Here is a 13,507-nt window from a genome sequence, read left to right as displayed (position 1 = left end):
TATACAGAAAGTTACATAGTTGATGCGGGAAGTACATACAGGGAATTGGGATGAAAAAGTTTAATAAAACCATACAGTAACAGTTAAAAAGGATAATATATGTGAGATATATTGGCACCTACTGGATTTGTGTACGTGGGGACAATCTATGTGTCAAAATTAAAAACAGAAACGGCCGTAGCCAAGACGACTCCAAACAATATGGTGGCCGACAGGGTTCAAATAACGATGGAACGCATGGTGGCACCATGGCTACCAATAGGGAATCCAAACCTAATAAATACAATACCAACTTCATCACTACATATGACAAAGGAAGTAAAAAAATCAGAGCCATTCTTTGCAAATACTGGCACATCTTAAAGAATGATCCATATTTGAAGGACAAGTTACCAACCCAACTGAGCATTACATTCAGACGGTCTTTAACTCTAAAAAATATCCTGGCCCCTAGTAGAGTTCGGAAACCCGTAGCACCACAGACAAACTTTCTCTCCAATCTTACTGGCTCCTACAAGTGTGGCCACTCACGCTGTCTTTGCTGCAACAATATCACACATAAAAAATATACCCATACATCTACGGTCACCAAGGAAACGTTTACAATTAAATCATTCCTTAACTGTGGTAATTCATACGTGATCTATCTAATGGAGTGTCCTTGCCAATTACAATACATAGGCAGGACCACACAATGCCTTCGCACTAGAGTAAACAAGCATCGATTCAATGTCAACACTGGTTTTTTAAAGCATAGCGTTTCCCGTCATTGTGCACAGGTACATGACTGTCAATTTAGTAAAATCAGCATTACACCTATCGAGAATATCCATCCAGATGTCCCAAATAGGTTTAACAAACTCAAGCAGAGAGAAAACTTTTGGATATTTAAAATGCAAACACTGCACCCAGGGGGCCTAAATGACATTTCTGAGTCCTCATTGGACTAACCGACATTTATTTTATTGTTTAAAATCAAACAGATAAATTTGTCTTTTTATAAACATTTTTAATGCAGTTTTAAACATATGTACTGCCTATATATCTTACATATCATCTTCTTTTTTACCCTACTGATCATTACCTATTGTAATACGCAAGTTTCACTACTTTGAAAAGACTTTTTCATATTATACATAAATTTTATGACTTACCCATCTGCAGCCCTTGCGCCGTGTCACGTTCCCTCGTCTTCCTTTCTGACCATCCTCGGCTTCCGTAGCCCGACCGGGCTCTCCTGGTCACTGAGATGTGTTCTACGTTACCTAGCAACGTTCAAATTGACACGAAAGCAATTATAACATTTTTATTATTATAAATAGTTTCATCATTTTAATATCTTTTATTTTTCCCTATCCAATATGTATCTATTCAAATGTAGCAACTCGTCACTTACTGCTCATTGCCTTTACATTGAGCTCTGTCAGCTTTCCGTTCCTCTGTATCGTCTGGGCAGCGCTACGCGATCCCTCGCGTTTGCGTGCCACCATGCTTTCCATCGTTATTTGAACCCTGTCGGCCACCATATTGTTTGGAGTCATCTTGGCTACGGCCGTTTCTGTTTTTAATTTTGACACATAGATTGTCCCCACGTACTCAAATCCAGTAGGTGCCAATATGTCTCACATATATTATCCTTTTTAACTGTTACTGTATGGTTTTATTAAACTTTTTCATCCCAATTCCCTGTATGTACTTCCCGCATCAACTATGTAACTTTCTGTATACCCATGTTCTGATCATGTATTTCTCACATTACTTTGCTTTGATTGATCGGTTTTAGCACACCATGTCATTACACTGCAATTGTGTTGATTTTTTACCTGTCTGCTCTGAACTTTGACCTGCCTGTTTTTGGCGGTTTTTTGTCAGCAGCCCTGTCTGAATTGGTCCAATCAAGACCATCCCAATATTTGTATATATACTTGCTCATCTCCTGTCAATTCATCTTGCCTGATGAAGACGCCAGTCCGGCGTCGAAACGCGTAGCCACTCTGCTATAAGTAAAACATTATTTATATCGGACCGAATTTCTTTGATTCTACTTTGACCGTTCCACGCAGCAGCGCCTCCAGAAGATCCATTTCTTTCTTATTTTACCCACTCATCTTGTCAAGCGGTTACCTACGTGAACCGGCATGGATCTGGCAGCAGCACCTGTGGACCACTATTGCAAACTTACTTCTGGCCCTTGGTGAGCATACCAACGTCTGTTTCTCACCTGCCTAACCAATTGACCTACACTATGTGGCGCCGTGGTTTTTGCTCTTCTCTTCATTCAAATGAATGGGCAGATGTTTGCCGACGTATTGTAGCCCTATTTTCAGGCGTAAACCGAGGCATAATACTCCTCGTTTACGCCTGAAAAAAGGTCTTGTGAACCCAGCCTTAAAGATAGAACCATAACACAGGAACATTCGTATTGAGATTACTGCATAGGTAGGTGTAAAAACTCAGATGGCTTGCAGAATTAATCTAACTGGTAAACTGACTCATATTATAGCAATAACAGAAGTATAAGGTTTACACAGTTCACCATAATGTTATCATAAACATGAATAGACAGGTGGAAGTCGTTGCTCCAGAGAGATGACCATACCATAAAATCCCGGAGATGTAAAAAAAGGAGACAGGTTGGATGAAGTTTTACCTGTAAATGGAGGAAGGTTGTACGTGGGTGTCTACCAAACATTCCAAAGTGTACTCGATAAGAGCGGGTATCACTCTTAAATGTGTAGGTGGCAGATTTGCGTCCGTTCCGAGAGGCGGACGTGACGTCTTTAGAAGGAAAGGTGTATTGACTTCACTGCTAAACATCCGTGGAATAGCAAGATAGCGGATGACTGACTTCCGCTTTGACGTAACGACGCACAGAGTGGATGGAGATGGAAAGTGTGTATAACCACTGCGCCGGCGTATAGGTAATGTGGATGGTTATCATTGAATGACATGGTATATAATAGCAGGCGAAGATAATGAGGTGTGGAATAGTGAAATCAATATGTAGGTATATGGGCAGATTATAAGGGTATTGATGTAGAGTAACTGAGATAAAGTGTGCTAAAGAAAAGGGGCTTGGATTGAGAAAGAAGGAAAGGGGAGGGAAATGGATAGAAAATCAAAACAGAGAATAGACAGCCGGTTTATGGTATTACTACCTGGTCCAGAAATGGAAAATATTCCAGCGTGTCTAGAAAAAAGAAGAAACAGTAGTTATTGAAAATAAATGACATAACCATCGCAGATGGTATTTATAGAAAATTATTTATGCATAGATAGTACATTATAATAGGTGATGTAATTATGATAAGATGGATTTTCTGAACCCAATTTTATAGACCTTCATGATTATGTCAATAAGACAAATTCCCTGTTTAATCCCTTCAGGGCCAAGGTCTGTAGTGTGTGGATCCAATAGGATTCTCGTTCCTTAAGGAGGCAAATATGATTGCCGCCCTTATGGGGTCTCTGTATTTGTTCAATGATTTGAAATTTGAACAGGGACAGATTATGATTTGATTTGTGAAAATGTTCTGGTATGGGTAACCAAATTTTATTGCACCGAATGATTGATTTGTGACTGGCTATGCGGTCTCGTATGTGTTGTGTGGTTTCACCAATGTAAACTGGTCCACACGGATATTTAATTAAAGGGGTTTTCCACCTTTGAAAAACAATTATGCAATACATTTTAAACATGTAATAAACTATCTTTGTAATATACTTACCATTTCAAAGCTGTCGATGTCTTCTAATACCAAGTAGTGTCACATGACTCGTCATCATCGTAACTTTTCTCTTCTACCGACAGCCCGTCTGGTTTTCTTCCATCCTGACTTCTGGACGAGCACCTCTTCCGAGGCTTCCATACGAACGGTGCGTCATCTGTGACGTCCCTGTCGTGGGCTTTTCCGGCGTCTTGACGAAGTAGCGCCTGCGTGTTCGAAGATATTTTTAATATAATCACGCATGCGCAGTGAAATCCAGAAATGTACCAGAGCAAACACAAGCAGGAAAACAAACAAGCACAATGGTAAAATAAAATTAAACAAATTCGATAATGATTTACAGGGGCTTTATTAACCCCTTAAGGTCGCAGCCTTTATTTAACCCTTCAGGCATTTCACAAAAATTAAAGCAAAGTAGAGGTGAAATTTGCAAATTTAATTTTTCTTGCTGAATTTCAATTGTATTCAATTTTTTTCTGTAACACAGAAGGTTTTACCAGAGAAACACTACTAAATATGTATTGTCCAGATTCTGCAGTTTTCATAAATGTCCCACATGTGGCTCTACTGCGCTCGTGGACTAAAACACAAGCCCCAGAAGCAAAGAAGCACCTAGTGCATTTTGAGGCCTCTTTTTTATTAGAATATATTTTAGGCAGCATGCCAGGTTTGAAGAGGTGTTGAGGTAAACTACACCCCTCAAGGAATTCATTTATGGTTGTTGTTACCATTTTGACCCCACAGTTTTTACACAGCACATATTTGAATTGGGCTGCGAAATTATAAAAAATGACATTTTTTCCAATAAGATGTCATTTTTTAACAAAATTTCTTATTTTCACAAGGAACAAAATACCCCATTTTGTTGCCCAATTTCTCCTGAGTGCAGCAATACCCCATTTGTGGCGATAAACTGCCGTTTGGGCCCATGAGTGGCCTCAGAAGGGAAGGAGCGCTGTGTGTTCTTTGGAGTGCAGATTTTGCTGGATTGGTTTCCGGGTGCCATGTCGCATTTGCAGAGCCCCAGAGGTATCAAAGCAATGGAAACCCACCAGAAGTGTCCCCATTTTGGAAACTACACCCCTCAAGGAATTAATTGATGGGTAATGTGACCATTTTGACCCCATAGTTTCTTCACAGAACTTATTTGAATTGGGCTGGGAATTCAAACAAAATAATTTTTTTCCAATAATACAGACTCTCCCTTGAAGATAGTGCCACACACAACCTCCCCTTATAGATAATGCCACAAACAACCGCTCTTGCAGATAGTGCCACATAAACACACTTGTAGATAGTGCCACAGTTCCCCCCTTGTAGATAGTGCCACAAATCCCACTTGTAGGTAGTGCCACAACAATCTGAGCTGCTCCACAGCCTCATGAGCAACCTGAGACGGGATCCTTGCGTAGGCTGGCATGATGATCACAACATCACGATGGCCTGTGCAGGGATCCTGTTCCTGTGCCTTATAGGCTGCTGGCCTAACGTGGCCTAAAGATGCAGATACAATTAAACGTGGCAGTCGCCCGGTCTGGTGCTAGAGGCGCAACAGAGAAAGAGGGGGTCCGTGCTGCCCGGCCCGTCACATAATGCTGTTTGTCAGGCCGTGGCACGGGCCCCTCACGCCGCGGGCCGCATAGCAGCCGCTATGGCTGTTACAGTGGTAGTTATGCCATGCCACTGGTTACAGTACATAGTTACACAATTGATAAGGTTGAAGAAAAGAAACAAGTCCATCAAGTTCAACCTATAATACAACCGTGTTGATCCAGAGGGAGGGAAAAACAGCCATGAGGTGGATGCCAATTGCCTGATTAGGGGGAAAAAGTCCTCCCCAACTTCAAATATGGCAGTCAGAGAAAATCCCTGAATCAACGCCCCGACTCCAGAATCTAGTACTCTAACATGAAATATTATATTTTTCAAGAAAGGCATCAAGGCCCTTCTTGAAGTTGTTCAAGGAATCAACCTTTACAACATCCTGTGGCAAAGAGTTCCATAGTCTCACTGCTCTTACAGTAAAGAATCCCCATCTGTGATGATGGTAAAACCTTTTTGTGGTGAAGGTGAAATGTTTAAAGTCACGCTATGTTCACGCATGTCTGATTGTTGAATTTTTAAAGAATCTGCAGCTGAAATCCAAAGCTAAAACTCAAATTTCTATACCTGATGGTGTGTTTTTAGGGGTCAATGAAAGTCTGCTCAACTAAGGAAAAATTATACCTTAAATGCACACGTGACACTACGATCACGTTGGATTTCGGTTTGCATCAAGTTGCAACAAAGTATATATAATACGTTGGCTATCTCTGCTACAATTTGATTTTAACCCACCACAACAAAGTTGTAAATACTTTGGAGACTCTTGCAGGACACACGGGACTGTGTAAACAATCTAATCCACATGGCAAATGAGGTTCAGTTAACCCGAACAGAACTAGCTGAGAAAGTCTTTGGCGGTAACGATAATTTAACTGAAAATGAATCTAATATGGAGGACCTTTTCCATAGTCTTGAAAAACATCTGGCCCAACAAGCCAAAATTTGGTGGGATCTCACCACTCTCAAAAACTACATTGCAAAGGATATGATCCCAAGAGGCCTAAGACTGAGAAAAACACCAACCTTCATTTACACTGAAGATTTCATTAAAGAATGGAACGAAACGCTATCTGACTGTTCTATCAAATTAATGAAATTGATCACCAAACAGGAAGAACTTAAACTATTGGAACTGGACACACAAATATTGGACAATAGGAAACAGTTAGAGGTTTTTTCCAGCTCACCTTCCTTTTCTTTTCTCCATTCGCGCACATCATCGGCCATTGACAAACTTGATCGATCTATAGCAGAAACGAAAAAAAGCAAGTTTAAACGAGACACTAAGGACTATGCACTAAATGAAATTTATACCTGGAATAAGAAAGAAAGAAATTATAACAGACCTAGACCTATCCTCAAAAAATGAAACTATCAATATAAACAATATAAAGATTTACCCAACAGAGTAAGCTTTAGCTCAACTGAGCCAGACTCAGCTGAAGGTTTCTCAGAAGATGAGAATATGAGAACACGGTCTTACTCCAATCACAGACAAGATACCACAGGTCATCAGTCAAAAAACGAGGAAGGAGGGGCGGTAGGAAGCACAAACAGACCAAACCAAGATCAAAATCGCCGCCTCCGTCCCCGAAAATTCCAACATTATTAGAATCGAATGTTACAAATTTATCTTCCATGTCGTTAACCAAGGAACAAAATCAAGTATTATCATTGGGCCTCAATTTTGCCCCAAAGAACAATTTCAACCTGTTCAACACAATACTTGATATCAACAAATTCATCCGCAATTTGACGGTCAAAAAACATTTCTTTGTACCAGAAACAACTACTGAGATCATCAATACTATGACACCTTTATCAAATATAACCAATGCCATTGAAGGATTACCAGCAGACACATCTCATGTCCAGTCCAATTTCTCGTTTCAGGAACTCACAACCATTGTGTGCCTGGAACACCTGTGCACTGATAAAGCTGATCAAACAGTCATGACTGCTGCTAACTTTGAAACATCAAACCCTAAATTTTAGCCAATTAGTTCACGGACAGACTCAATGGACCAATTTCAGATGGTACTAGAAAGAGAATTACAAATTCTGGCAGATGGCATAAAATCCCAACAACAACAAACAAATATGACAGCTGGTTTGAAAAAACAGCCAAATCATTACAGGACAATAAAGAACTAATTATCAAGATGTCAGATAAAGGTGGCAATGTCACGGTCATGAACAAACACGACTACAAATTATCTATTCTGACCATGCTATCTGACGAAACAACCTACAAGATTTTAGACAAAAATCCAGTGGAAAACATCAAAACCAATATGAAAAAGCTACTTATTGATGGCCTACAACAAGGCTTCATTACCCAAAAACAGCTGGATTTTATATATATTGAGCAACCTATCACTCCGATAATCCACGCACTTCCAAAAACACACAAAAAAATTCACCCTCCACCGATGAGACCCATAGTCTCAGGTATTGGATCAATATTAGAGAGATTATCTGAATGGCTCGACACATTGTTGCAACCTCTAGTACAGAGAACACCCGGCTTTCTAAGTGATACCAAAAACGTCCTAAATTCGTTATACAACTTACGGTGGCAAGAAAACTACACATGGCTCACATGTGACGTGGTCTCATTATATACCTCAATTCCCCATCAAATAGCCTACACTGCTTTGGAAGAGTATTTGTCCACACATAGCAGTTATGATAAAAAATTCCAAATATATATACTGGAAGTTCTGGTGTTTCTAATGACGAACAATTACTTCCAATTTGATGGAAAATATTATCTTCAATTAAGGGGGGTATCCATGGGGGCAAAATTCTCCCCTTCAGTGGCAAATTTGGTCATGTCGTGGTGGGAGCAGTCCCACATCTTCTCCAGCAACAATTTATATGGCAACTTTATTGAATGGTACGGTAGATACATTGATGATATTCTACTCATATGGAAAGGGGACATCAACATCATCCCAGTGTTCGTTGAGACTTTGAACCATAATCAATGTAATCTCAAATTTACTTACAACTATGACACCACTGAGATTGTCTTCCTGGATTTAAAGTTAAGTGGCAAAGTAGGCCAGACCATATCTACCCAAACATACCGCAAACCAACAGCATCCAATAACATACTTCATGCCAAAAGCAACCATTCGAAACAAACCATTCGGGCCATACCAGTGGGGGAGATGCACCGAGCGAAACGGAACTGTAGTTCACACTATCATTTCAAACTAGAAGAAGAACAAATAAAATCCAGACTCTCAAAAAGAGGATATCCGCAATGGTCACTCAATAGAGCAAGTGATATCATGTCAAAAAAATCTAGAACACAGCTACTTGAGTGCCACAACAAAACCACCACTAAGCAAACCACCAAAGGTCAGCCTACATTAATTCTTCAACAGAGTAACCAATTCTCCCAAATCAAAAATCTAGTTAACCAATACTTACCGATTCTTATGGAGGACGATAGTCTGCGCACCATCCTGGCAGGAGGAATTAGAGTAGTAGCCCGTAAAGCACCGTCCCTAGGCAGCGCCCTATCTCCGTCCTTTTTCAGTTCAAACGACAAAACCAAAACCACATGGTTAGAAACAAAAGGTTTTTACAGGTGTGGTCAACACCCCTGTAAAGTTTGCTCTTACGCGTACCCCACCAAAAATTTCAGCAACTCTACTCAAACAGACACATTTATCATCCAAAATTACATTAACTGTAACACGGAATCTGTTATCTATATAATTGAGTGTACAGAGTGCCATTTGAAATACGTGGGCTGCACAAACCGGAAATTAAAAACTAGAATACTGGAACACCTCAGTTATGTCAGGAATCCGAATATTGTGAACATTTCTAACGCATCAAAACACTTCATACATAAACATAATAGGACAACCAAAACCTTTCGTTGCTACGCTATCGAAAAAATTCATCTGCCCAAAAGAGGAGGAGACATAAAAAACAAAACCCACCTAAGAGAAGCCTACTGGATCTATAGATTAAAAACAAGATTTCCAGATGGCCTTAATCTAAGAAAGGAACTCATGTTCCAATATTAATCTATGAGTGAGGCTACCAGGGTCATACCACCTCTCCATACACAGTCCCAACAATTTATCACAAGATCCAACATAATATATTTTGACATCTTGTTCTAATTAGAGATTCTCCATATACTCTTGATTTTAACAATCACCCCCCGTGGTGCATGCATAACATATGCTGATTGACATGCATTACACCCCCACACTATAGATTTTAGCCTTCATCTCACTTTTCCTTACCCGTGCACCTATGATCCAATGACCTAAACTAGTGAAAATTGAATTCTAGATGCGCAAGATATTTTAAACTGGCCATTCTCTGTCATACCAACATCATAATAATTTTTTATCCGATTGGTAATCAGCCATGTCTATAGATATAGTCACACCAGTATTGACATTTCCTATTAAACATCACTTATGTATAAGTCTTGATAACCAGAAAGGAACCTAATACTTACCCACTATGTGTGATCGTACCAGGATGACATTTGTTCGTCCAGATTGCACGTAGTGATTCGTCCTGCATGTTTGCGTTCCACATGGTCACGTGATCTGGAACGCACATGTGACTACCAATCACGATCTATACTACAAGCTTTATTAACAATTCAGTTATACATCCAACAAGGCAAAACTTAAAATATTACCAAATAAATGATTACAAGATGCTTTGCTGATTATGTTGCGTAATAAATGACGAATACTCACTAGACATGAAAGCGGGCGCATCTAACGCCAACACCATCCCACTTCCGGGTTGCGTTCCATGTGACACGCAGAGTCGTGGAACGCAATCAGGACTCAGCTGTTACCCCGGACATAGTATAAATCTGCCAGCGCGCCAGTTTCAAAACACACTACAGCCAAGTCTAAGGACGTCGATATCGTCCGAAACGCGTAGGCTTTACAGGATTATATTTTCCCATTATCTACACACCAGGACCATACTCTAATGGACTTTTAATGAAAATCAAATTAAACTTGGAAATTTTTTTTCCATTTTACCTCTACCGAAGCGCTGGATTTAACCTCCTTGTTACCTCTGTTCCTGCATCGTGTGCCGACACGAAAAAGATCCAGGCGCTGACAGCGACACCCAATTTTTGTGTCAGGTGAGCTGGAGGATTCCCCCCCTTGTTTCCCACTACTATGAAATCGGTGTTTTTCTCACGTGCTCACATCTGTCTAAATGTCCACAACTGAACAACAGTGAGTTCAGCAGAATATCTGTGTATACTGTTGTCGTTGCATTCTATACCTGATGGTGTGTTTTTAGGGGTCAATGAAAGTCTGCTCAACTAAGGAAAAATTATACCTTAAATGCACACGTGACACTACGATCACGTTGGATTTCGGTTTGCATCAAGTTGCAACAAAGTATATATAATACGTTGGCTATCTCTGCTACAATTTGATTTTAACCCACCACAACAAAGTTGTAAATACTTTGGAGACTCTTGCAGGACACACGGGACTGTGTAAACAATCTAATCCACATGGCAAATGAGGTTCAGTTAACCCGAACAGAACTAGCTGAGAAAGTCTTTGGCGGTAACGATAATTTAACTGAAAATGAATCTACTATGGAGGACCTTTTCCATAGTCTTGAAAAACATCTGGCCCAACAAGCCAAAATTTGGTGGGATCTCACCACTCTCAAAAACTACATTGCAAAGGATATGATCCCAAGAGGCCTAAGACTGAGAAAAACACCAACCTTCATTTACACTGAAGATTTCATTAAAGAATGGAACAAAACGCTATCTGACTGTTCTATCAAATTAATGAAATTGATCACCAAACAGGAAGAACTTAAACTATTGGAACTGGACACACAAATATTGGACAATAGGAAACAGTTAGAGGTTTTTTCCAGCTCACCTTCCTTTTCTTTTCTCCATTCGCGCACATCATCGGCCATTGACAAACCTGATCGATCTATAGCAGAAACGAAAAAAAGCAAGTTTAAACGAGACACTAAGGACTATGCACTAAATGAAATTTATACCTGGAATAAGAAAGAAAGAAATTATAACAGACCTAGACCTATCCTCAAAAAACGAAACTATCAATATAAACAATATAAAGATTTACCCAACAGAGTAAGCTTTAGCTCAACTGAGCCAGACTCAGCTGAAGGTTTCTCAGAAGATGAGAATATGAGAACACGGTCTTACTCCAATCACAGACAAGATACCACAGGTCATCAGTCAAAAAACGAGGAAGGAGGGGCGGTAGGAAGCACAAACAGACCAAACCAAGATCAAAATCGCCGCCTCCGTTCCCGAAAATTCCAACATTATTAGAATCGAATGTTACAAATTTATCTTCCATGTCGTTAACCAAGGAACAAAATCAAGTATTATCATTGGGCCTCAATTTTGCCCCAAAGAACAATTTCAACCTGTTCAACACAATACTTGATATCAACAAATTCATCCGCAATTTGACGGTCAAAAAACATTTCTTTGTACCAGAAACAACTACTGAGATCATCAATACTATGACACCTTTATCAAATATAACCAATGCCATTGAAGGATTACCAGCAGACACATCTCATGTCCAGTCCAATTTCTCGTTTCAGGAACTCACAACCATTGTGTGCCTGGAACACCTGTGCACTGATAAACCTGATCAAACAGTCATGACTGCTGCTAACTTTGAAACATCAAACCCTAAATTTTATCCAATTAGTTCACGGACAGACTCAATGGACCAATTTCAGATGGTACTAGAAAGAGAATTACAAATTCTGGCAGATGGCATAAAATCCCAACAACAACAAACAAATATGACAGCTGGTTTGAAAAAAGCAGCCAAATCATTACAGGACAATAAAGAACTAATTATCAAGATGTCAGATAAAGGTGGCAATGTCACGGTCATGAACAAACACGACTACAAATTATCTATTCTGACCATGCTATCTGACGAAACAACCTACAAGATTTTAGACAAAAATCCAGTGGAAAACATCAAAACCAATATGAAAAAGCTACTTATTGATGGCCTACAACAAGGCTTCATTACCCAAAAACAGCTGGATTTTATATATATTGAGCAACCTATCACTCCGATAATCCACGCACTTCCAAAAACACACAAAAAAATTCACCCTCCACCGATGAGACCCATAGTCTCAGGTATTGGATCAATATTAGAGAGATTATCTGAATGGCTCGACACATTGTTGCAACCTCTAGTACAGAGAACACCCGGCTTTCTAAGTGATACCAAAAACGTCCTAAATTCGTTATACAACTTACGGTGGCAAGAAAACTACACATGGCTCACATGTGACGTGGTCTCATTATATACCTCAATTCCCCATCAAATAGCCTACACTGCTTTGGAAGAGTATTTGTCCACACATAGCAGTTATGATAAAAAATTCCAAATATATATACTGGAAGTTCTGGTGTTTCTAATGACGAACAATTACTTCCAATTTGATGGAAAATATTATCTTCAATTAAGGGGGGTATCCATGGGGGCAAAATTCTCCCCTTCAGTGGCAAATTTGGTCATGTCGTGGTGGGAGCAGTCCCACATCTTCTCCAGCAACAATTTATATGGCAACTTTATTGAATGGTACGGTAGATACATTGATGATATTCTACTCATATGGAAAGGGGACATCAACATCATCCCAGTGTTCGTTGAGACTTTGAACCATAATCAATGTAATCTCAAATTTACTTACAACTATGACACCACTGAGATTGTCTTCCTGGATTTAAAGTTAAGTGGCAAAGTAGGCCAGACCATATCTACCCAAACATACCGCAAACCAACAGCATCCAATAACATACTTCATGCCAAAAGCAACCATTCGAAACAAACCATTCGGGCCATACCAGTGGGGGAGATGCACCGAGCGAAACGGAACTGTAGTTCACACTATCATTTCAAACTAGAAGAAGAACAAATAAAATCCAGACTCTCAAAAAGAGGATATCCGCAATGGTCACTCAATAGAGCAAGTGATATCATGTCAAAAAAATCTAGAACACAGCTACTTGAGTACCACAACAAAACCACCACTAAGCAAACCACCAAAGGTCAGCCTACATTAATTCTTCAACAGAGTAACCAATTCTCCCAAATCAAAAATCTAGTTAACCAATACTTACC

This window comes from Rhinoderma darwinii, chromosome 4 (genome assembly GCF_050947455.1).
Source record: "Rhinoderma darwinii isolate aRhiDar2 chromosome 4, aRhiDar2.hap1, whole genome shotgun sequence".
Classification (NCBI taxonomy): Eukaryota; Metazoa; Chordata; class Amphibia; order Anura; family Rhinodermatidae; genus Rhinoderma; species Rhinoderma darwinii.
This window is presented reverse-complemented; position numbering follows the sequence as displayed.